The sequence below is a fragment of the Hesperophylax consimilis genome, chromosome 22 (assembly GCF_061612785.1).
Source record: "Hesperophylax consimilis isolate HC1 chromosome 22, BYU_Hcon_1.0, whole genome shotgun sequence".
NCBI lineage: Eukaryota > Metazoa > Arthropoda > Insecta > Trichoptera > Limnephilidae > Hesperophylax > Hesperophylax consimilis.
The window spans coordinates 25,277,601-25,303,441 of NC_142857.1; the positions used below are offsets into that span (position 1 = coordinate 25,277,601).

General features: G+C 35.1%; 1 protein-coding gene across 1 annotated transcript in view; it reads right to left on the reverse strand.

Annotated features, from left to right (window-relative positions):
* LOC149413363 (glucose dehydrogenase [FAD, quinone]-like) overlaps positions 1-24,063 on the reverse strand; it is a 70,496-nt gene extending 46,433 nt beyond the window's left edge. Inside the window, exon 1 of the mRNA XM_089645174.1 lies at positions 23,960-24,063. The gene's annotated coding sequence lies outside the window, so the exon portion shown is untranslated. The remainder of the gene's footprint in view (positions 1-23,959) is intronic.
* Positions 24,064-25,841: the final 1,778 nt, after the last annotated feature.

The following is a 25,841-nucleotide window of genomic DNA, read 5'->3' on the forward strand; positions in this document are numbered from 1 at the left end:
GATGCTTTAATTAAATACTGCGAGTAGAATACATTATGGCCTTTGAAATAATCGAGTATTTTTTAGATAAGTCTTTTTATAAACCCAGAAAAAAATTATGTATAGGCCTATGAAAACTGCTTTAAAGTTCAAAATCTCGTACTTACGAACCGATTTTTCGGTTATGATTTTATTGTATAATGTGGCGAATTAAGTTATTAAATAAAATAAAAGGCACTGTTTGGCCAGGTTTTTTTCTTGCATAAATCAAAACAGATGGATGGTGTTAAGCGGGAATTTAAGCCTTATAGCCATCTACGTAATGTGTGTTATTGATAGCGGCTGGATTCAAAATATTACACGACGTAGTGCATCGCCTTAAGCTATTGACTACTCAAGTGTAAATTTTAAGGTAATGAATTCTTGGACAAACATCGACTTTTTTCCACTTTCTGTAAATAAAATATGCATGATTTATATACATAAATCTTCCGGAAGAAATTCTCTAAATAACAGTGAAAATTTATTTGTGCTCTGAATTCTTCTATACAGTGGATTTTGATAGGGATCACTGTCATTTAGAGAATTTCATATAAAGTGCTTGCAAACAAGATGGAAATCAATAGGGTTTTCACTGTCATTTAAATAATTTCTTCTGGAAGGTTTATATACAGGGTTTTTCAATAAGAGGTGTTATTTTGAATAGCCCGCTATTTCGGTAGATGTTACTTTTGAAGCTGTTATTTTTTGATATTTGACAAATAGAAACTACGCCATTAATAAAAATGGAACGATACACGCTTCAACAACGCATTGAAATTATTAAAATTCACTTGAGTGAATCAAATGCAAATCATCTTGAGTGATGAGGCCCATTTCCACCTCGGTGGCTTCGTCAACAAGCAAAATTGTCGCATCTGGGGCTCGGAAAACCCAAGAGTTATTGTTGAAAAGCCTTTCTATCCTCAACGTGTGACTGTTTGGTGCAGTTTATGGTCCGGCGGAGTCATTGGACCTTACTCTTTCGAAAATGAGGCTAGAGCAACAGTTACGGTGAATGGATTGCGCTATCGAGAGATAATTAATGATTTTTTATGGTCGGAATTGGATGGTATTGATCTGGACAACGTTTACTTTCAACAATACGGCGCTTCGTGCCACACAAGCAACGAAACCATTGATCTTTTACGATTGAATATCAAAATATCACCTCTTATTGGAAAACACTGTATAATAATAAATGCATATTATACTTATAGAAAGTAGAGAAAAGTGTCCGAGCAACGTCTGCTACACGTGAGCTAGTTTAATTACGATGATTGCAGATACTACAAAGAAGTGCGAAATGTTGTCTAAATTAATGAGAAGAAAGGGCAATACAGTTTATAACTCTCATCATCATCAATTTGACTTATCAAACAACAATATTATCATACAACTTCCACTGGCGGCGACTCTTGCTAATACTAGAATTATCAGTGATTCTTATAGGTTTTCAAAGTACCTACATGCAAGTCAAAATCTTGAGAATAATTGATTAATTAATTGTTCTTAGCAGCCGGAATTATACGGCTACACCAAAACTAAACGCAGAAAACCACATTGCGTATTCAAGCCAAACAAACATTTCACAACAATCTACACATCTGCATGATGATGGATTGGCTTAAGAAGGTGGAATTCATTTTATTTATTAACTAGCTATACCCCGCCACGCGTAGCTGTGGCTCAGTCTGACTGTGCAGATAGAGAAACAATAGTGCGTGTTGCTTTTACGTCCAACAGATGACGCTGTTTTTCATAAAAGAACATATTTTTACCCATTCCTCTTTTTTCTGCTGTACATGTTTTCCATGTAAATATTTGAGCAACCTTTAACTAACCGCAAAATTACTAATAATTTGCACCTAACAAAAATAAAACACAACATTTTGAAGTGTGAAAGTAAATAAGTACCATTGATGTATTATATTTAGATGACACATAAAGCAAAAAAATAAATTCCACTTTTTTACCTCCAATTGGCCTCCAACTCTCAGTTGCACCCACTTATCGCGTTTAAAGCCCCCGCAAACCCGATTTCTTACAAGTTTCTCGTTAAATCTTTAAGTTTTTATTTTACAAAAAAACATATGTTATTATTTATGATAATATCTATACATTCGTTATGCCGAAACGACAATTATATGAAATTTCCTTGATAGAAAAAAATCGCAAAGTAAGCTTCGAAATTTATTAAAAACACGTTTTGTTCTGTTATTTAATATGTTATTGGTGTGAAAAAAATCACAGTGTATCTTTAAATGCAACTAAAGCTTTTGCCTAAAGATTTAGGCTCTATTTCAAACGAGTCGTGTTTTATTAAATGTTTTATACCATTTTCGCTTAGTTATTATCGTTTTTTTTATATTAAGGCGATGCACTACGTCGTATAATATTTTAAATTGAGCTGCTATCAATAACAATCCTTACGTAGATGGCGATAAGGTTTAAATTCCCGCTTAACACCATCCGCCTGTTTTCATTTATACAAGAAAAAAAAATGGCCAAAAAGTGACTTTTATTTTATTTTGTGGATGTTCAGACATAAATATTAAATTTTTTCCGATCATTTTATAAATAACTTAATTTGCCACATTATACAATAAAATCATAACCGAAAATGGGTTCGTAAGTAGGAGATTTTGAACTTTAAAGCAGTTTTCATAGGTTTTATACATTCTTTTTTTCTGGGCTTATAAAAAGACGTATATAAAAAATACTCGATCATTTCAAAGGTGAAGATGTTTTCTACTCGCAGTATTTAATTATAGCATCTGAAACATTTCTAGATGACTAAATTTTCAAACCAAAAACACATGATTTTGCATTACTACGTATGACATCGCCTTAGCGTGCTCCCTCTAATCTTTCGTATTTACATATCTTCCTTTCAAACCATCTTTGAATTCTTACTACGGGGCCTTAATAGTGGAAAACATTTCGAAGATATATTAGCCTACTGCAATATCGCCTCTAATTGCATAGTTCTATGATAAAAGTACTAATAATTTTACTCTCACTAGATGTGTAAAAATGTATGTATGTCAATAGATTCTTGTTTAACTAAAAACATCAACTTAGCTCGTTATAATAATTTGATGACATTGTGAGATGTTCATGGTCAGTTGCTATAATATTTGCCTGTTTTTTGTTCGTGTTTTAAGAAGTTTTTTCGCTTCCTACATTGACTCGACGTTTCGGACTGCCTTGCAGTAGTCTTCAACAAAGTATATGTATTATTGAGTAAGTAACTGCGTATTAGTTTGGAAAATTGGTGATACCGATATAAACATTACTAGTGTATAAAAACTGTGCCAATCAATTAATAATGCCTAAAAAATTGCATTGCAAATACAAAATGCACGGCAAAAACACGATACATCATTTTTTACAAGATAGACCAAAAAGAACTTGCATAAAAATACTGAAGTAAAAAATGTTAATTTAAATTAAAACTCTTCAAAAACAAAATGTCTAGAAATTGTTACACGGATAATTATATATTGAATATAATTAATAATTTATTAATTTTAACCACATTTTAATTACCAATCATTTGTAGGTATACTCATTTTTCTCCGTGTACGTAGTTAATGACCAAGAAATACAACAAAAGGAATACAAGATTGACAATTAAAGATCGTTATATTAAGCCTGCAGGGAGGGGAAGAAGATGGGAAAGAGGATGGTAGGGAAGTATTCGGCTATTCGGGTCTGTACTGTTAGCAGCGCATTCAAATACTGCCGCCACAGAGTTTAGTTTACTAATTGGCCGCCAGAGGCACCACTCTCATCGCTGTCGGCCAATCAGGGATCTACACTTGGTTTGCGGTACGGCCGGCAGAGGCGCTGCTGGTTTTAGGCGGGAGCGACCCCCCCCCCCCCCGGCGGCAGGAAGAAGGATTGGAAGCGAGCAACACTTAAGCACAGCCACGCTGAGCGAATACACACATTACACACCATTTAAAGTTATTGATTGTAATACCGTGGAGACAACATTAAAGTATTTCATCATAAACATCTATTAGCGTTTCATTATTGCTAACATCAGAAGTGGGATTCGTATAAATAAATAGTTCAACGTATCAGTTCGCCCTACTGATTTTCCAACTTCGTGTTTTGACAACAAGCGACGCTTTGCGATCCGCCATTGCGCGTCACCACGCTTGTTTGGTGTTTACTGTTTCGTTTATAACTAGTGACTTTCGTGAATAAGTGAGAAACATAGAACATTTGACACAATTTGACATTACTCATTGTTGCGAATCACGATAATGCCGCGTCATTGCAGTGAAGATTCGGAGGAACGCTATACTCCGCCACGCCGTTCGCGTTCCCGCCGAAACTCGACGAGAAGCCGCGATCATCGTAGATTTCGTACGCGATCTCGTTCCCGATCGGAATCACAACCAAGAAGGACGAACAAGCGTTACCGGGGCAGATCCGAAACCCCGGAATTGGGATTGGTTCCGCATTTCAATCCCGCGCGTGAAAACGCGTATGTGGCGGAATGGATTCGTCAAGTGGATGAGGTGGCCGCCGCGTGTTCATGGAGCGAGCGGCGTAAATTATACCGCGCTACTCAAGCCTTGGAGGGAGAAGGCAGAGCATGGTTCAACCTGTGGACGCCGCCCAAGCGTACCTGGAAGACCTTCCAAGAAGACCTCACTTTGTCGTATCCTCGGGAACCAAACTTCTATGCGATGATCGAAGATATCGTGAAGTTTAAAAGCTGCCAAGCGAAATCGCTCGTATTATATGCTGGGCGCATGACCGGCAAAATTAAGCGGCTCGGTGTGAAGCTGACAGAGAGGCAACAGATGGACGTGATGCTAGGTGGCATCAGCGATAAGAGCCTGAGCGTCGTTCTGGAGAGCTGCGAGACGATGCAGTCCCTGGTCACCCAGATGTCGCGTCGCTCGATGGCGGCGAGGATTGATGCGCCGGCGGTAAAGCCCGGCCCTACGGCCCCTACTAGTCGACAAACGGATGCGGCCACAAAAAAAGCGACCAGTTCGGTCACCTGCTACAAGTGTGGGCGCACTGGCCACAAGCGCAATGAGTGCAAAAGTGCTGCTAGCAGTGGGCCTTCGCCAAGGCCTAAATGCACACATTGCAAGAGGGAAGGCCACACTGAGGAAACATGCTTCAGGAAGTTGAAGCCGGTGAATTTGTGTGCCGATAAGTTGTTGCATATGACAACAAAATGCAACATTAACGGCACCGTCATAGATGCCATCATAGACACCGGCAGTTCCTGTTCCTTGATGCGGGAGAAAAGAGCAAGGTCCCTTGGCCTGCATCTGGTACCATCCACTGCGCTCATGAGTGGCATCAATGGTGCCATCGTACCGGCAATGGGGCAGACCAAGTGCAGCATAACATCTGAGGGGATTGGAATTCAAATGGAGCCCTTGGTGATGGAAGATAAGGACCTGCCAGTTGATCTTCTCGTTGGGAGAGACATCCTGCGCCACCCCGGTATCGAAGTATTGGCTGACAAGGACGGAGTAAGACTTCGATACAAGGAGGTGCAGCCCGATCATGTGGTTGCTGTGGTCGAGGTGACTGATCTTCCCACTGGAGCTCTGTCAGAGGTAGGAATTACATCCCTTCATAAGCTCATGAAAAACTATTGGGATCTCACATCCTCCTCCCTTAAAGATATCGGATGCTCTAAAGTCGGCAGCCTGAAGATCTTATTGAATTCTAATGTGCCCATTTTTGTGAGACCTCGTCGATTGTCATTAGTTGAGAGGAACACAGTGAAGGCCATGATCTCGGAGATGATTGAGGCCAACATTGTCCGACCGAGTTCATCACCCTACGCAAGCCCTATTCTGCTCGTCAAAAAGAAGGATGGCAGTGATCGCCTATGCATTGATTTTCGAACTTTGAATGGAATTACGGTAAAGGACCGTTATCCTCTTCCGAGGATCCAAGACCACATTGACACTTTGGGGAAAGGCGTATACTTCACTAAGTTGGATTTAATGTCCGGCTTCTACCAAATTCCCATTGAAGAAGACTCGATTGAGAAAACTGGGTTTGTGACTCCTGACGGACATTATGAATTTTTGAGAACACCTTTCGGTCTTGCTAATGCCCCTTCAGTATTTCAACGAACACTTAATAAAGTATTAGCCGATTTAAACAACGAGGTACTGGTGTTCATTGATGACATCATAATTCCGTCGGAAACAGAAGAAGAAGGTTTTGAAAAGCTGGAAAAAGTGCTATTGCGTCTTAAGCAAGCTGGTCTTACCTTAAATTTGGCAAAGTGTGAGTTCTTTCAAACCACTATCAACTATTTGGGCAAAGAAATATGCGCTGGCTCTATAAAACCAAGCAGTGGTAAAACAGAATGTCTCATCAAAGCATTAGTTCCTAAAACTGTGAAACAGCTGAGGCAATTCATCGGCCTTGCCAGCTACTTCAGGCAGTTTATTCCCAACTTCGCAACTAGGATCGGAGCTTTATACGATCTGTTGAAGAAAGATACTGATTGGAGTTGGACTTCCAAATGCAGCGAGGCATTCGAGGATATAAAAACTGCCCTGACCAATAGACCTGTGTTACAAATATATAACCCAGAAGCTGCCACAGAAGTCCACACTGACGCTTCTGCTAAAGGACTGGGAGCAATCTTATTACAGCAAGGTCAAGATATGAAAATGCATCCTGTGGCTTACTATAGCCGTCGTACATCCCCGGATGAATCTATGTATCATTCCTACGACCTCGAAACGTTAGCTGTAACACAGGCCTTGAAACACTTCCGCGTATACCTGATTGGAACCCGATTCAAAGTGGTAACAGATTGTAATGCAGTCCGGGCTACGATGACTAAGAAGGATATTAATCCACGTGTGGCACGGTGGTGGATATTTTTACAAGATTACCAATTTGATATTGAATATCGTGCGGGCAAAAGAGTAGCACATGTTGACTACTTAAGCCGAAACCCTGTATGCTTGACATACGAATGGACTACCCAGGAGCAGCTGTTGGATATGCAAACAGCCGATCCGGAAATTGCAAACATAAAGAATATCCTAAAAAGTGGCAACGAGTCAAAAGACCGCAAGCAATATTTTATTGACTACGAGATAAAGGAAGACAGAGTTTTCCGTAAGACGTCAATTGGTTCGAAGTGGTTCGTGCCTAGAAATGCCAGATGGGGCGTTCTTAGGATCCTCCATGACGATAGTGGGCATCAAGGTGTTGATAGAACACTGGCTGCCATCCGGGACAAATACTGGTTTCCGCGGATGAGGAATGTTGTCACGAAATACGTGAAAAACTGTTTCAAATGCCTAGTTGGGAAAAGCGATACCGGTCGAAAGCCCGGGGTATTGCATCCCATTCCCAAAATAGAGATTCCTTTTGCAGTTGTGCATGTGGACCATTTGGGGCCGTTCGTGAAGAGTGTGGAGGGAATGCAGTACGTCATTGCCCTCCAGGATGGCTTCACGAAGTACTGCTTCTTAGAGGCGGTGGCAGAGACAAGTACGAAAGGTGTCATAAAAGCACTTTCGGCGATGGCGTACCTTTTCGGGGTGCCACGGAGACTTGTTTGCGATCGAGGTACAGCTTTTACTTCAAAAGCGATGCGTGCTTTCTGTGAAGAGCATGGCATCAAGCTGACCATAAACTCAGTTTTATTACCGAGGGCTAATGGTCAGGTAGAGCGACTCAATAGAACCATATTGAATACGCTGAACTCCATCATCAGAGATAAACCCGAAGATCAGTGGGTTGAAGCTCTGGCAGCAACACAGCAAGCACTGAATAATGCAGTCAACAGAACCACTCTGAAAACTCCAAATGAGCTATTGATGGGTTATAAGCCCTCTGCATTGTGCGAAGCTGTGTTGGTAAACAATCTCACGCAGGCTGGTGAGAGGCAGGACCTTAAGGTCATACGTGCGGAAGCACGGAAGCTTTTTGATGAAGATCAAAGGCGGCAGATGAAACGTTTCAACTCGAAACGATTCATTAAACCTTCATATCGCGTTGGCGATACGGTTTTAATCCGGATTTCCAAGGGAAATCCTGGGTACAAAAAGTTGAAAGGTCGGTTTCGGAGCTTGCCCTATAAAGTGGTTGAAGTCCTGCCGAACGATCGTTTCGACGTGTTGGGTACCAGACCCAACGGCAGCACTCACAGAGTGACGGTCACATATGAGAATATGAGGAATTGGCCGGCTGAACAAATTTCGGAGTAACGGTCAGGAAGGGCGAACAGTAAAGTCTATTCGTCAGTACCGTTGTGGAGCTGAACAAGTTTCAACCAGTCTAATTATTATTTTATTTTTATTTCAGCAACTGCTTTGAGGTCAAAGCAGTGGTCAGTATGGCCGTGTTAGCAGCGCATTCAAATACTGCCGCCACAGAGTTTAGTTTACTAATTGGCCGCCAGAGGCACCACTCTCATCGCTGTCGGCCAATCAGGGATCTACACTTGGTTTGCGGTACGGCCGGCAGAGGCGCTGCTGGTTTTAGGCGGGAGCGACCCCCCCCCCCCCCGGCGGCAGGAAGAAGGATTGGAAGCGAGCAACACTTAAGCACAGCCACGCTGAGCGAATACACACATTACACACCATTTAAAGTTATTGATTGTAATACCGTGGAGACAACATTAAAGTATTTCATCATAAACATCTATTAGCGTTTCATTATTGCTAACAGTACTATAAACACGACATAAGTCAATATGTCCAATAATCCATTGACAACCCTGAAATTCTCGCCAAAATAAAATTTTACGTACCGACTAGAAATACGAGGCAAAGTGCTACATTTTTCTGTGACAATTTTAAAACCAACTATGAAGCTCATACACCTATAAATAGACTACATCATTTTGGTAATAAATTTGGGAATATTGTAGACATGCTTAAAGATTCCGTATTAGTTATAAAACGAAATCTTTTTAATCATTTTACTGAGATGTATGAATTCACAACTCTGTAGTGAATACACTTTTGTTTTTATGTGTATATGTTCCTTAATACATATTTAGCTTTCCGTAATCCACATTATTAATTTGAATTTACCTTAATTTAATCAAAAATCATAATTTATTGTAAACTATGTAACACAACTGTATTACTTGTTAACTACTTTTGTAAAAGCCCATTAGGGCGTAAATAAATAAATAAATAAGTCATTACAAGCAACGTTATAATTCTAAAATATTGCCATTGGCTGAACTGAATCATTGCGAATTCAAAAACGCTAAAACAGGCACCGCTAAAATCCAGAAATCCAACATAAGTAAGTTGTTTTTATTGACAGGAGGATTATAGAAGAAAATTTTAGGCGGGAATACAGAAAGAAAAAAATGAGGTTAGGAAAATATTACGCAAGATTTTAGAGTTAGATTTATGTTTTTTTATTCAGTGTTATTCAGGGCTATTAATCTTTAATTTATTTATCTATCTCGTAGACTAAATAAGACTAGACACGGCATAATCATTTAAAAATAACCCCAACACAATTTTGGTTTGGTTCACGTGAACATTTATGAAAAGGCCCACGCAGTGTGTCGCAATGCAAAATGGGCACTGTGCATTGCGTTTTACCTTTTGTTGGTCAGTAAGCTATTTTGCTTCTCAGCTATGCTGGGCAAGTTCATTTTTTCAATCACAAAAATAACCGAGTTCCAACAAATTCTCCGTGGTTTCGCTTACGAGTTTGAACGGTTGTACAAGGAGTTTAAACAGAGTTGGGTTGTTAAGTTCATATCCATATTTGTGACGTACGCTACGTGGCGTTATTTTTAAAATGAATTTTACTAGACAGGGCTAATCTAGTATAATACATCAATGATCTATCTATATAAATAAAAATGTTAATGTTCATTTGTTAAAAATCTTAAATCTCCGTATGTTCTTCACCAATTGCTTTGAAATTTTGACAAAACGTTGCATTCGAATTCGATGTCACCCGTGACAGGTAAAAACATGATTTTTTAAAACAGCGCCATCGTAAAAGAAACACGCGCCATTGTTTTTCTATCTGCACAGACAGAATGAGCCACAGCAACGAGTGGCGGGGTACAACAAGTGTATTTATTTATATTACATGCCCATGTGTTCTTTTTTCAATATAATATATTTCAATATAATATATTTCAATATAATATATTTCAATATAATATACTTCAATATAATATATTTCAATATAATATATTTCAATATAATATATTTCAATATAATATATTTCAATATAATAATTTTCAACATAATATATTTCAATATAATATATGTCAATATAATATATTTCAATATACTACTATATTTCAATATAATATATATCAATATAATATATTTCAATATACTACTATATTTCAATATACTACTATAAATAATACAGTGAAACAATAATCAAAAGTAAATTATGCTTACTTTTTATTGTTTAATTGTTTTTATTATTGAGTTATGTTATTATAGACTTCTTGTAACTGAGTGCGTGTTTCCGTGAAGTTGAACATATATACAATTTCTGCGACAGTATTGCCAACTGCGAGTATACAAATAACACAGTCCTGATATCATTGTTGCAATTAAAAATAATTTTAGATCGAGTACTTCTAGTTGGTACCTATATTGGAGGTGATTTGACTTAAATAAATAAATCAGGGCTGTCTATAGTTCTATTAATATTTTTTTAAATAAAAGTCAAGTCTGAATATATATCTCCGTTATAATGTAGAATACAGACGATAATTTATGCCCGGTGTGGATTTTATTTTCAATTTAAAAATATATAAAAACACAACATTTCATTTAACAAAAAATTGAGGAAATGCTTGTCGATGAGACTAACGATTGGTTCCAGGGAATTGTGGATGAACGATTTTCTATAAAAGCGTAATGCGTTGTTGACTGTCCATTCTATGTTACCTTGAACTCAAAAAACTACCGTTGAATATTTATTGAAAACGTTCGCTTTGACATTTATTTGTTTTGTGTCTGGAAAATACGAAGGTTTTGCAAAAATTAAAATGATTCAAGCGCATGCTTCGAGATGCGATCTGTGGACGATTGAAAAAAGTATTTGCGTTATCATTTTCTGAGAAAAATTATACGATTCATAAAAAACGTGTGAAAAATACCAAATTGTATAGTGTCAAATTTGTCTTCGTTTGTCACAGAAACCCACAGTTAAAACGTTTTTTGGATTTTAAGTTTTGTTGATTTTAAAAATATGTATATATTAGAGTGGATGTGAACAATAGGATTGTGTATGTGTTTACTTCCGATAGTACTATGTCCTTGTGAAAAGTTACTGAGCCTTTGGTCTTGTATAGGCCTATTTATATTTTTTGTCAAAAGTATTAAATCTTGGTTTAAGTCCCCTTATTTGGAATTTCTACATGTTAATAAATTATACGCTCTTGTGTCCTGCTCAGGGTTGATCAAAGCAAAACGAACTCAAAGCAGAATTCTTGCCTGAACAGACTATGCAATAATTACAAAAGCGTATTATCTAAGGATGATATTTTCAGTTGCAAACTTACCTAATACAAGAGGTCCATAAAAGTATATTTCTCTGATGGTTTGTGAATAATGTTTATGTCTCTATTATGATTTGATTTATATCTACAACCTCTCTCCATGGCTTTAAATGTATTGTTTGGTAATTTTTCGTTTCATATAATCTTTTGTTTTGTATAATTTTTTAATTCATATTCCATTCTCACGAATTTAAATAACTTATTCCATTTTATGCTGTCTCAGTAGAGGTAAATTTACAAGGAGGAAATCAATAATTGGTTTTATTTTACTATATGTATAATACTTATGTACAAACTGATTAAATTTAAACTGTCGATTTCCCGAAAATGAACAAATAAAATAATTCCCCTCGAACACTTTAAGATTTAAGCTCTTAAAAAAATATGTTATTTATAATATTTTCCGAGTCAATACTGTAATCAATTATATGAAATGCCCTCGACAGAAAAAAATCAAAAATGTATGAAAAAGTTAGTGTTTCTTTAAATGCTACTTCAGACATTTGTCAAGAGATTTGCGCTCTATTTTAAATAAGTCATGCCTTTTGAAAGATTTTCGCTTTCTAGCCATAATTATAATAGTTATTTTTAAAACATATTAGCGCGCTCGCTCTATCATTCGTATTTACACATTTCCCTTTCAAATCATCTTCTTCTTTTTGAACGCTTACTACTGACTTATTGATTGGAAAAATAAGTGAAAAGTGTTTTTAAAAACATCATCATTGGGAGGAAATCTTGTTAAATTTCAATATTATTATATGATAGTAAAAAATCTAATTCTTGTGTTCTTTTTAATTATGTGTTTTTTTTCATAACCGCTGCAATTTTATTTTAAGTCGAATAACAAAATTGAACATGATGTATGCAAGCAGTGCATCTGTGTGAGTACTGCGATGCTGAGTATACTAGCATTGGTCTTTTTAAAGGCCATTCAACTAAGAAAGGAAAGAAAAAAACGAGTGTTTTTAGTCAAAGATGTACCACGAGATAACGTTCCAGTTCAGTTCGACTGATCTGTTTTTATAGAGTTAAATATGGCCTTAATTCAGTTTCGTGCATGATGGAACCAACATAGCTCACACTATTTAAATACTTTTTTAAACAATGTTGCTTAAAATAATATCAGTTCGTCAAACTTTAAAATCAACATCACTGACCGGGTAGTACCTTAGTACCACAGACATAGGAATTAATAGACGAGAAGATAAAGGCGAGGGGTAAAATCAACTGTTGAAGAACGAAGGGAGTGAAGATGACTGTGATTCGTCAATAAATCAATCTGACAGTAAATAGGCATCTCGCATTATAATATCACCATTTACTTCTTAAAAGTAAAATCTGCTTTGAATGAATAGACATTTTTACATGGGAGCGCAAATTACTCGCCACGTTAAGTCCAAATTCGGCAAAGTAAGGCAGCTTCTATATTCAGAGTCGTAGTTAGTTTCAGAGTATTTAGTTAAGACACTTTTATAAATGTTCATAATTTACTTCCCAGCAACCAACCAGCTTTGTGTTTCGCGTCCAGACGTTTCTCGATGTGATAGTAACAACTGATTCATATTATACGATGTGAATATGCTTAAAATAAAATAAAATAATGCTTATATATGGAATGTAATACGACAATTGGGTTTATTCTCTTTTTTCGCATCTATTTTTACCAGTTTTCATAGTACAAGTAAACATTTTGCCGTGTTATTTCGTAAAATGAACCGATGATGCCTCGACCATAGTTCGCACAAGAATGATGACGTCACGTTTTCAAATATCACTTGAGGCCGTACGCGAGCCCAGCCGGCTCAATGGAACCGGTATGGGGAGTGGGGATAATACGCTTTTAATCACTTAGGGCAGGTCTACTAATATTCATATGTCTATGCTTAGTACAAAGAAAAGTTCAATTTTCAAATTGCGCAGATTTTTTTGCCATAGATATATTTACGAAACAAATTTTGTTTTGGATTTAAGACTGAAATACCCAACTAAGGAGTGATATTTAAAAATCATAATCTACATAATATAAGTAAATTTTTATAGGACAACTTGTTTTTCTTTTTTGAATTTTTTGGTAATTTTTTAAAAATAAATTGGGTATTTCATTTTATTTGCTTTTACGCCCAGCCGGACTTTTACATGGATTTTAAAAACAGAATATTAAAAAAATAACAGCAATTAAAAATCATACATAAATTTTTTAAAGCATGATATTAGTAAATATTAGTAAAACATGTAACAGTAACATATAATAATATAGAAAATAGATAAATACTACATATAAGACAAATCGCTAAAACTACATTATCAACGCTACTATAATTTGTAGGAATCAACAAAGTGCTGGGAGATTACGTTTAATTCTATAAATGGTGTCAGTAAATATGTCAATATTACCCCCCAACTTGTTGCCCAGATCATGTATCCAATTGGTTAGTGAGTGTGTCCGATAAATGGTTGTGTATGTATTGCAGAAGAATGTTATATTTGGTCTTTTATTCCTAGTCGGCACATGGAATTTAATAATGGCAACGTTTGAAGGACTGTCAATTAAGTTGTTAATGACTCTGTGTAACACAACCAGGTTTGACATAATTCTCCTGTCAGACAGCGTTGTTAGATGCAATTGGGTAAAAATTTGGCGCCTCTTGTCAAAGCCGGTAGACGCCTAGATAGGTGATTATTGTAACCAATAATATTCGAATGATTTTTATTTGTGTGAAGCGCCGATTTTTATGAAAAATAATCTCATTGGCGTTGTGTTAGGGCTGTTAGGTTTTAGGTATTATCAGCACCTACGCGCTTTGGTAATTCGGCGCACGGAGTAGAGTGCTCTAATTGCGCCTTGCGCATAAGAGTCCCAATAGAGTCAGGGACCATGGCAGTATGCTGTGAAGCTGAAGATAGTGGAAAAGGGAAGGAGACGGAAAGTACCTGGCTATCTGGTTACGAAACACGGTTAAAGCTATTTCAAGCTACTTTCTAAAGGTGGTTTTTCGCAAGGGTGAAATTGAAATTATCTTGCAATCTGTGAAACGTGCGCAAACATACTATATATTATTTTAAATGTTATTATTTTAAACTGTTTACACGGTGTACGGGAGTTAGTGGTACAAGCGGGATCCCGGTGAATCTACATTACGTTTGAGGTCGATTTTTTTTACATTTGGTATTTTTATTTTAAAATTGAACTTTCGTTTTCGAGAACGAGAGTCCGAAGTTGAATTTTATATGGTCATATTCGAAAAAAAATCTTTTTCAGCTTCTGTTGTATTTTCGGGGTTTTCTCACAAACTCTCTTAAGGCGATGCACTATGTCGTGTAATATTTTAAATTGATAAGGTTTAAATTCCCGCTTAACACCATCCGCCTGTTTTGATTTATAGAAGAAAAAAACATGGCCAAAAAGTGCCTTTTATTTTATTTTGTGGATGTTCAGGCATAAATATTTAATTTTTTTCGATTATTTTATAAATAACCTTAATTTACCACATTATACAATAAAATCATAACCGAAAATGGGTTCGTAAGTAAAAGATTTTGAACTTTAAAGCAGTTTTCATAGGCCTTTACATTATTTTTTTCTGTGCTTATAAAAAGACTTAAAAAATACTCGATTATTTCAAAGGCCAAGATGTATTCTACTCGCTGTATTTAATTAAAGCATCTGAAACATTTTTAGGCGACCAAATTTTCAAATCAATCTCGCATGATTTTTCATTACTACGTATGGCATCGACTTAATATCGCGATAAAACTCCGGCTTCAAAAAACACTTTTACTGTGATAGTTTAACAATGTTGGAATAGTTGGAATAAATATGGACCCCGACCCTGAGATCGTCACCATATTTATTATCCTAATACAGTTAACGCCATCTATGGGTAACCTAATAGAGTAATATCAAGGATTATAACAGCAACTTCATTGTATTTTAAAATGCGTCAAAATCTGAACCCCGTTACAAAAATTTTTCAACCCTCGTGCAACAAAAAGTTTAAAAAAAAGTTCAGATCGAATACGAAGTTTTTTAGCGTTCTCTGTGTGATGATGATTTACAAATCTGTATATTGTCTCCATATAGTATAGTTAGTAGATCATTGTAGAAGTGTTTTATATATTTGTACAGCGCCCTTGAGGTGATTTCAAATTATATTATTATTAAGTATCTCGCTTGTTTCACTATTTTCCAGACACCGTGTATGTTAAAATGAGTGCAAAAAAGACTATCGAATAAATAATGTTGAGTTAGTCGTGAGTATGTTATTCAATTACCTATAAATATTTACAGGTTTTTTCAACTCAACAGAATATTGCTTAAAGCGATAGTTTTAATGAGGATGATTTTATAAGTGGTTTCGATATACATTTTTTGCCACAATAAGTTCATCTTTGCAAGTTAAGAGAACAGATTACTCGTAGAAAAGGTTATTATACCTGCTTATATTTTTCCTCGATTATTTTCCTGTTTTTATTTCATTAAATATTAAGTATTCCAAAATTTATTTTATAACTCTATTTTATCAAAGATTCAAAATGTCAAGGCAAAATTGTTATATTTTCGGCAGTTTAAGCAAAATATTATTATAATGAGAAAAATACGAAAACAAATTAATTTATGTCTCGGCAAATTAACATATCGAATATTCAAGTTTTTCTCGACTGATTACATTTCTATGGTTCACAGTGCACAAGAGAATCTCTTCAAATTATTGGTAATCTGGATAAAAACGGGATTGCAGCCCGTTTCCTGATAAAAGTTTTTGTAAATTCCTTATATTTCGGAACACAATTCATGCAACCTGCATTTGAGACTTAAACGCCTTGTGATTGGTTGGCGAGTTCCGACAGAAGTTATACCGCTACTTCGGACAATTCTGTGCTTCGCAGCGTTGATTTGCACACGGTTCACCATTGCGGTGTAGGAACTAATTATTTCAAAAGAATTAATGTTTTTTGGAAACGCTGCTAAATATTAAAATTGGGATCAGTTGATTACATACCAATCCGAGTGGGATTGGCCTTACTATTAAGGCGATGCCACACGTAGTAATCCAAAATCATGTGTTTTTGGTTTGAAAATTTGGTGGGCAATACATCTGGGCCTTCGAAATAATCGAGTATTTTTTACATAAGTCTTTTTATAAGCCCAGAAAAAAATAATGTAAAGGCCTTTGAAAACTGCTTTAAAGTTCAAAATCTCCTACTTACGAACCCATTTTCGGTTATGATTTTATTGTATAATGTGGCAAATGAAGTTATTTATAAAATGTTCGGAAAAAAATTAAATATTTATGCCTCAACATCCACAAAATAAAATAAAAGGCACTTTTTGGCCATGTTTTTTTCTTGCATAAATCAAAACAGGCGGATGGTGTTAAGCGGGAATTTAAACCTTATCGCCATCTACATAAGGGTTGTTATTGATAGCGGCTCAATTTTAATATATTACACGACGTAGTGCATCGCCTTAACCGACAAAACCGAGGTACGTATGACGTCACATGTACCTCGCCAGATTTTAAACGTTTTGGCGGCCTGTGAAAAATGTGAACTTTGAAAATTATAACATCTGTAAAAAAAGGAAACTAGTGTTTAAGTAGAAGTTGAACATTCGTAAAAAAATGACTGTAATTCCTTATTGCCAAACTGTCAAACTGTCCGAATCCTGATGCCTCTGAGAATACTTGCTAGTTTAATTGACTGCATTGCAGGAAATGTAAATATTTTCCACATGTCCTTCAATAAGTTAAAGCACGAAGTGTTATTTAACCTTTAACTGTATGTACACACATATATAGGATCTATCCTTGGTATTAAATTAAAAAAATAATGTGTGCTATGTTCTTCGTGAATCCATAACTTTATATCGCAAATTTATCTGGAGAGGTGCAGCATCTTCGATCCTATTGCCTCTCGAAAGAGCACTACTCAAAAGTACTAACAGATTACAGACATCCCACTGAAGCAGTGTATAAAAAATGCCAACTCAAATGATTTATTTATGGTTTAATGAAACACTATATAATTCGACCCAACCTAAACAAATCGGCTTCTCACGAACGAATACCAGAAGAGCGACAACCTTTAGATGAATTAAAAAGAAAGATAGGTCATTGAAACAACGCGCCTGGTTGCAGTGAACTGGGTCAAGTGAACAAACTGGAGATTTACTGCGTTTATTACGTTTAACACGTTTTGTTCTGTTATTTAATATGTTATAGGCATGAAAAAATTCACAGTGTATCTATGTTACCAAAGCATTTGTCGAGAGATTTTTGCTCTATTTCAAACGAGTCGTTTCTTATTAAATATTTTCACCATTTTCGCTTAATTATTATCGTTTTTTTAATATTAGCGCGCTCCCTCTATCATTCGTATTTACATATCTCCCTTTCAAATCATCTTTGAACGCTTACTACGGAGCCTTAAGCCCATCGGTCAGACAAGCTGTCACCGGCCGTGCTTTCAAAATGTGCACAAATTATTCCTGACCAAAAACCAAATCTGATGAAGTTTCTTTCTATTCGCATAATCGCATGTACTCTTCAATAAATACAATTCACACATAATATTATTCATTGAATGGCTATCTCGTTCTAATGCTTTCCGTTCATTTAGCTGTGAATGATGTTATTTGTAGCCTTTTCGTTCATTCACGCAAATTCGTTATGCCTATTCTTTTCTCATGCGTTTCGTTATTCGATGTCATTCGATCGAACTAAAACTCGGCTGGTAGACTCGCTGTGGTAATTAGAGGGAATCATGAATTTCTCTAAAATTGTATATATTACAGCAGTTAATAATTATTTATACATTTCATCTCACTAGGTATACATAAATCACGTTTTTTTTCATAAACCTCACTAGAACTAAGCCTGTATCGAGGTTAACAATTTACATTTAAGAGAAGCAAACATAGAGTAATCACAAACATAAAGTAATACTTTACTACATATAAACATAATATATTTCAAAAAGTAAAAAAATGTATTTGATGAGTTACCAGATGGGTAATTTGACAGTATATTGTAACATTATTTGAACCATAAGTACTTATTAATCATTATTCACAATGAGAAACAAGTAGGTAATAAAGACAGCTAGGGTGACATTCAGTTTTTAGCAAATGGGACTTGGTTCCATGATAACTCAACGCAGTGACAATTCAACACACTTTCAAAAAGTGATACAAAGTCATTAGAAACGATGAAAAAATTTTTTTTCAACCTAACCTAACCTAACCTACGCAACCCAGTTAATAAAGTTTTTGTTTCATCACTTTCCATTACTTTAAATAACTTTTTAAAGATGTGATGAATTATCATTGTGATGATTTATCCGGTTACCATGGGACTTACATAATATAAGAAATTAATGTCGGTTTTACCCAATTGGTTTTGTCCCAGTTATAAGCGCGGTTGTCTCCATTACCGGGGAGGGAGGTTCAATCCTCAGTCAAACCAAAAAAATTAACAATTTAGATACATCTAATAATAAAAAAATACCTTACTTTTCACGGGTTGTTTTTTTTATACGAACGAGGTTACTGAAAATGTTAAATCGTTAACGTTAATGGTGCAACCTTTCCAACGCGGAAATTCTATCGATCTACAAGTAGGTACTAATCGTGTATTTTTAATGAAATTATTTAGTAGAATGCTATTTAAATGCGAGTACCTACTTACCATGATCTATATCATGAACGTGATTTTTTGTTTGTTCTTAAGAGGAAGCCACAAGCCAAAATGTGTATATTCTTGGTATACCTTATATTTTTAGGTAATAGGCACTAATCGCTTGAAAAAACGGAGTCTAGAAACGTTCGATTTCAAGCACAAAACTGCTTTTTATTTATTTTGTAAATAATTTTATAAGCAAGCAAAAAAGTTAATCAAGTGAAACTGTCACAGATAATCTTAGCTATAATACTGTATTTTTTAAACGTTGTTTCCTTTACGCGTTCATACATTTCTATGAAAAAAAAAATTTTGTAGTTTGCATTTGTATTTTTTATTGAGTAATTTAATTTTGCATTTGTATTCTACTCAAGCGAAACGATAGGAAAACTTTCAATTTATATAAAGCATATTTTTTGGTATTCATAATTTACACCAATTCGTTATAAAGATTAATCAAATAGTGATTTGGCATTAAGCTTCGCCTTAAATAAAAACGTTGCACTGTAAATGGATAATTATTAATATGTCGTACGAAAATTGATTCCAGAATCAAAGTTTCGCTCAATACAAAAGTTCAATAACCAAAAAAATGTCATTCCTTTTAAGACCGTATGAACTGGTTTTAAAAGAAATAGCATCGGCTCATCAAAACAAGTTATTTAAGTTGATATCTCAATTATGTTTGGCTGCTGCGATATCATACTACATACATATCATTTTAATTAATTTTTAAAGACGAAATTTTATTTTATACATATGATAATGTTAAGCACGGTCTCTGAGCTAAATGGAGCCTGAAACAATTTGAATTTCAGCGCCTTTTGAAGTATTAACGATACGGATTGTCTTGCCTAAGAATTTCCATTTTGTTTTCTTGATGGATGAATGAAGTGGAATCATTTAGGTGGAAATTAAACCACTTCCTGACATCCGATCGAGCTTAAACTTGGCAGATAGACTCGTTGTAAATGACAATGCATTCGTTTCGGACAGCTAATAAGATTACACATCTGCCCTGATGATGGACACTTCAATGCTGCCCGAATTGTTGTCTAAAGAAGGAGGTAGCGCAACACGGCATAATACCCCAAAAACAAATTACTATAACTGTCAGGACGGGTTGTTTCGAAGAATTTGAAGAATTCTTCAAATTTCAAAGTTAAATTTCAAGTTCTGTTATTATTTCAGTGCTTTCAAGCAACTAGTCTATAATGATATAATAACAGAACTTGAATAGGACTTTCAGATAACTCGTAAATGAACGTTGAAATTTGATGAATTGTTCAAATTCTTCGAAACAACCCGTCCTTAGTTATACTAACTATGAGTATTAGGTATAATCAACATAGTTTTACTGCGATATTATTCCGGAGCCGAATAGAACGCTATTAAAATAACTGTTTTAAGTTGTGACTTACAAAAGTGCTTGTTTCAATCAGAATAATGTGAAAAATTCAATAAAATAAATCAATGAGAAATTTGAGATGATTCAATCATGACGTGTTTCAATCGTCCCCAGTGTACCCCACATATTTTTTCCATGGCAAGTTATAGGACAAAATCCAAAAAAAACATTCAATTTATTTTCCTAATTAACGTACAGCGACATAATATCAGTAAAACAGTCTAATGGAGTGTAAATTTGAGCTCTACATAATTGATAGTTTCATTTTATGACCCGTCTGCGTTATTCACAATATTTCCACTTAAAAACACATCAGACGATTTCCATAGCTATCCAAGTCAACCAGGGTTCATTGTATTCATAATTACCGACGAAAAGTGACCATTGTAACAAAACTAAATTCATACATACAGAAATAAATTTTCTATTGATGATGGCGATTTTAACGACCTTTAGTCATATTCATACAATAATATAACACTTAAGTAGGGGAAACTTTGAAGAGTTACGTTGAATAACTTCCGATAATTTGTTTGGAAATTAATAACCACTCGAGCTGTGGAGATTAATATCATTGCTAAAAATATTAACATTGAAACATGTATGAAATGCTTACTGGTTTAAAGCCAAAGTTTCCACCTTGATTTTACTGTTCATCCCATATTTTTAGGTTTTATAAATTTGTCACATTCGGGCAAGCTATCGCTCAAGATATTTTGGAAACTTGCCATAAGGTTACGCGACCTTTTTCATACAAAACTTAAATTTAGATTTGAGTCCAAAATACCCAACCAAACTGAATAGTTGTTTTTTTTAATCAAAGAGTGTTGCAAAAATCTAGAACAGATATGTGCTATTTTATTTATTTGTGTTTCAAATTATAAAATATGGGCAGTTAAAGAAATCAATTTTAGAGGTTTAGCAGTTTAGCAATTTTTTGCTCTATATACTATTCAAGTATAATGAATTATAAAATGAAAAATATGAATTATTAAAAATATATTTTGATGGGTCAAATTTTAAGTTTTGAATTGCGACACGAAAAATGTCTTTTTTACGATGTTTTATTTTTTAAATTTATATTTCATTATATTTGCATGGTAGATTGGGAAAGATTATTTTTTTAGTAATTACCGTAAACTCGCAAAAGATTTTCAAAGTTACATCTAAAATCGTGAAAAATTGAATTCTTTAATGAAGAATAAAAATCTATATTAATTTAGGCAGCTATCCGAAATATTGTGACGTCATATGATTGCCTAACTATATCTACCAATAAAAACTCTATGGAATAAACTTTCAGAGTTTTTCATTGGTGGATAGTATAATAAGTAGGCCCCGAATGAGAATTTTACTGTCTATGTATTGGCATATCTATGGTTGTTTAGGTCCAATTTATTTCATACAAAAAGCCATCAATTTTATCGATCTGGTGAATGGTTTATTTATGGCCTAGAGTGATTAGACCTAAATATGGGTTTACATCGTTCGACAGGCTAAGGTTTAGCATTTTCGCGAAAAGTTGCGATTAGAGAAATGCGTACACGTTTGTTGTTATGGTACGGGAAAGGAACGAAGCAAGTGCAAGCGGCGTTTCGCGCCATTTGCGGTTGCTTCGTTACTTTCCCATAAGTTGAGGTTCAGCTCGGCAGTTCGGCTCTCGGAGGTATACGTAGCAACATAATGGTGCCGATACTGGCGATATATCTACCGTTAAACAGCACTTAACTACGACAACTTAACGGGATTCATCATGTTGTTTCCTTCTATGCAAAGTACCCTAGACCACATGTCAATCGTCGTAAAACAATCAACAATGAAGGTAATAGTTAGCAGTTTATTCGAACAAATCAATAAAATAATATAATATATATAATTTTTCAATAATTGCTTGATTATTTATCACCGTTTTTGTGAATTTCTCTCATTGATTCTCGATGTCCTCCGTGGTGAAGAGGTAAGGCTCTTGACTACTAATTCGGAGGTAAAATCCAGGCGTGCGCAAGTAAATTTAATTTAATTAATCATTTGCAATGCAATACAATATAGCATATTTGGGACACGTTTCAAAATGAAAGATACTTTATATATCACCATTTAGACTTGTTTGATGACTGGACTTGAATAACCAGGTACTCCCCAATATCCTCATCCTCACAAAATACCCCAATTGGGAACTCCTTAATCTAACTGGCTACAGACGGTTGGGAGCAATTGGGACTCTTGTACGATATTCAGAAAAATAAATTAAAAAAATTATTGAAATTTACAGAGGAAATAAATACAAAACATTGTTTCACTATAATTACGACACCAGGATTTAACCATAGATCATTTAACTAATCTTGTGATTAAAAATTTCACACCAAATTTAAAAAAATATATACGTTTTTTTACGGCTTATTTATAAAATAATCTTATTGTTTTTCATTATAGTTAATTTAATAGGTGCAAAAAACATTAAATAACTCGCCAGTTACTCACGCAATCTCAACTTACACCCACTTTTTGTATTTACTACAATTTTTTCACCATTCTTTATAAAAATAATTTATTAAATTTCTAGGCGTGATAAATCATTTTAAAACCATTTAAATTTTTCGTTAGAATTTTATTTAATAGGCGATTACAATTCGTGAGCATCGTGTTGATTAAAAAAAACTCTTCATAAATTCTTTCTGATTTAAAGTTTTTCTCTTCATCTCTTTACAATATCTTCCTATTAAGTATTTTTTTGTTATTATTACTCACACCTAAATCATTAGTAAAAATTAAGAAAAATAATTTTCATCCCAGACCAAATTACCAACAAATTTTAAGGACATACGTAAAAGATACAATAATTTAATATTTAGTACCTTATAACTTGTTGTAAAATGTACTGTGAATTGAGTGTAAATGCTCAATTAAAAATAAATAAAATAATTTAATATTTAATTTTTTATGTTGTAAAGTGTACTGTGAATTGAGTGGAAAATTCCATTAAAAAAAAATTAAATTTGGAATTATGAAGTTACCTACGTAGATTATTCAGATACCCATATAATTATTTTTAAAAACTAGAATAACGAGCGTCGTACGATCTCAATATTTCTATGAATTCACGATTTAAAAAAAAATATATCAAAAATGTACAGAGGGTGTAAAATGTAAATTTAAAGTGAGAAAAACACAGTTCGTATAAACGAAATAATAAAAAAAAACCTTTTAAAAATTGGTTACAAATAGATTAGTTAATTTTTTTAAGAACGTTCCTGTTTTGAAAAAATCGTTTATAAGCACAGAAAAATCTAAATATAGACGATAAATAATATTAGAAGAACTTACTTGAGTAAGTACCTTTGTAGGTACAATCAGAGCAGCAGTGGAAAGGCAATGTCAAGGCTGGTAGGGGCAAACGGCAACTGACGATAGCCACGATCTAATGAGGATATTCAAGTTCTATACCTGTTCTATACATCACCTGTTTTAGCATCAATGCAGGGGTTATCAAAGCGATGCTCGCGGACGGAAATATTAGAAAATAAAACTTATTAACAAAGGTGAACGGATTGCAACAATAACATTTGGCTGTCATCAGTTGTTTTGTTTTGCTCTATCTAAAATTATTTTTTTTCCATTCTATTTTGTTTTCTGGCCAAAAAAAAGTGTAGTGTGTTGTGCCTTGAGGTTTCTTCTCCCTTTTGATCTTCCAGGAGTCACTTTTCGCTGCTGATTTCCAGATATTTATAAAATTTTTTACTTCTGTCATTTTTCATACTATTATTGTAGTTGTTTACTGTTGTGAATAATGGAGGAAGATTTCCCTCCTGGACCCCCTACAAAGCCCCCAGATCCCTCTCCGGACCCCCCAGACGGGGAAAATGTAGAAATTTCTGACAGTGATTCTGTCATTTTGACTTCTACCAAAAAAAGGAAATTTACTCCTTCTTCCCCAATAAAACTTGACTCGCCTTCGACTTCACAGTCCCCACCAGCACTTTCTCAACTTCCTCCAACAAACTTTTATTCTCTTCATTCCCGTGGCCCATTCATAGTATACGCCCAAAAAACTGAGCAAGGAAAAACCATCCACCCTCTTGAATTTGGCAAATTCCTATCAAATAGCAAGAATCTTTCAATCAAGCCTGGAGGTGTAAAAGCCGAGGGTCGCTTCCGAATCTCCGTCGAATTCCTCTCAGGGTCAGCTGCCAACAGTTTCATCAAAAATATCTTCATTTCATCTAATTCAAAGTTTAAGGCATATATCCCTACTTTCAATGTCACTCGCATGGGCCTGGTCAGAGGTATCTCGACCGATCTGTCCATCGAAGAAATTCTGTCTTCACTTTCAACCCCCCAACACATTGGCAATCCCATAAAAGCCAGGAGGCTAAATTACAAGGACTCCTCTGAGGGTATAATTTCCTGGAAGCCCTCCCAATCTGTCGTTATCACCTTTGAAGGTCAATCTCTTCCCTCCCATATATATTTATTCTTCAACTCATTACCAGTTGAAATGTATACTTATCCCACCACTCAGTGTTTCAATTGCTGCCGTTTTGGTCATACCAAAGCTGCATGCAGATCTCAACCCAGATGTTTTAAATGTGGAGAAAACCACGCAGCTGACCAATGTCCTTCTTCCTCCTCACCTAAATGTTTTAACTGCTCAGGCTCACATACAGCTATCAACACATCTTGCCCAGAACAATCTCGCCAAAAAAATATTAAAATTTCTATGGCCTCTCAGAACTTGTCTTTTCTGCAGGCTTCTAAACTATTCCCGCCTGTCAAAAAATCATTTGCTGAGGCTTTATCCAGCAACTCCTCATCCAACCCTCTTCCCTCCACTACAACAACTTCTTCTCGTTCAACTAAATTCACATACAAAAACGCTATCTCTAAACCGGCTCCTGGATACGATCAGCAACAACACAACTCACTGCTCTTAAATCCCAATGGTTCACCTCTTTCAAATACCACAAATGGGTGTGCAAATAATTATAATCCGTCCTCAATGAACTCTCTTAAACTTTCTGAAAAACTCTCCCAAGACAATTCTTCATTTATCCAAACTCTTATTATGCTTCTAATTGACCTTATTTCTTCTCAAACTAATCTACCGTCCAACGCTGCTACTATTATTTCCACATTAAAATCATTTATTCAAAATGACTCTTCAGGATGTCAGAATACTTCAGTGGAATAGCCGAAGTGCTATTTCTAA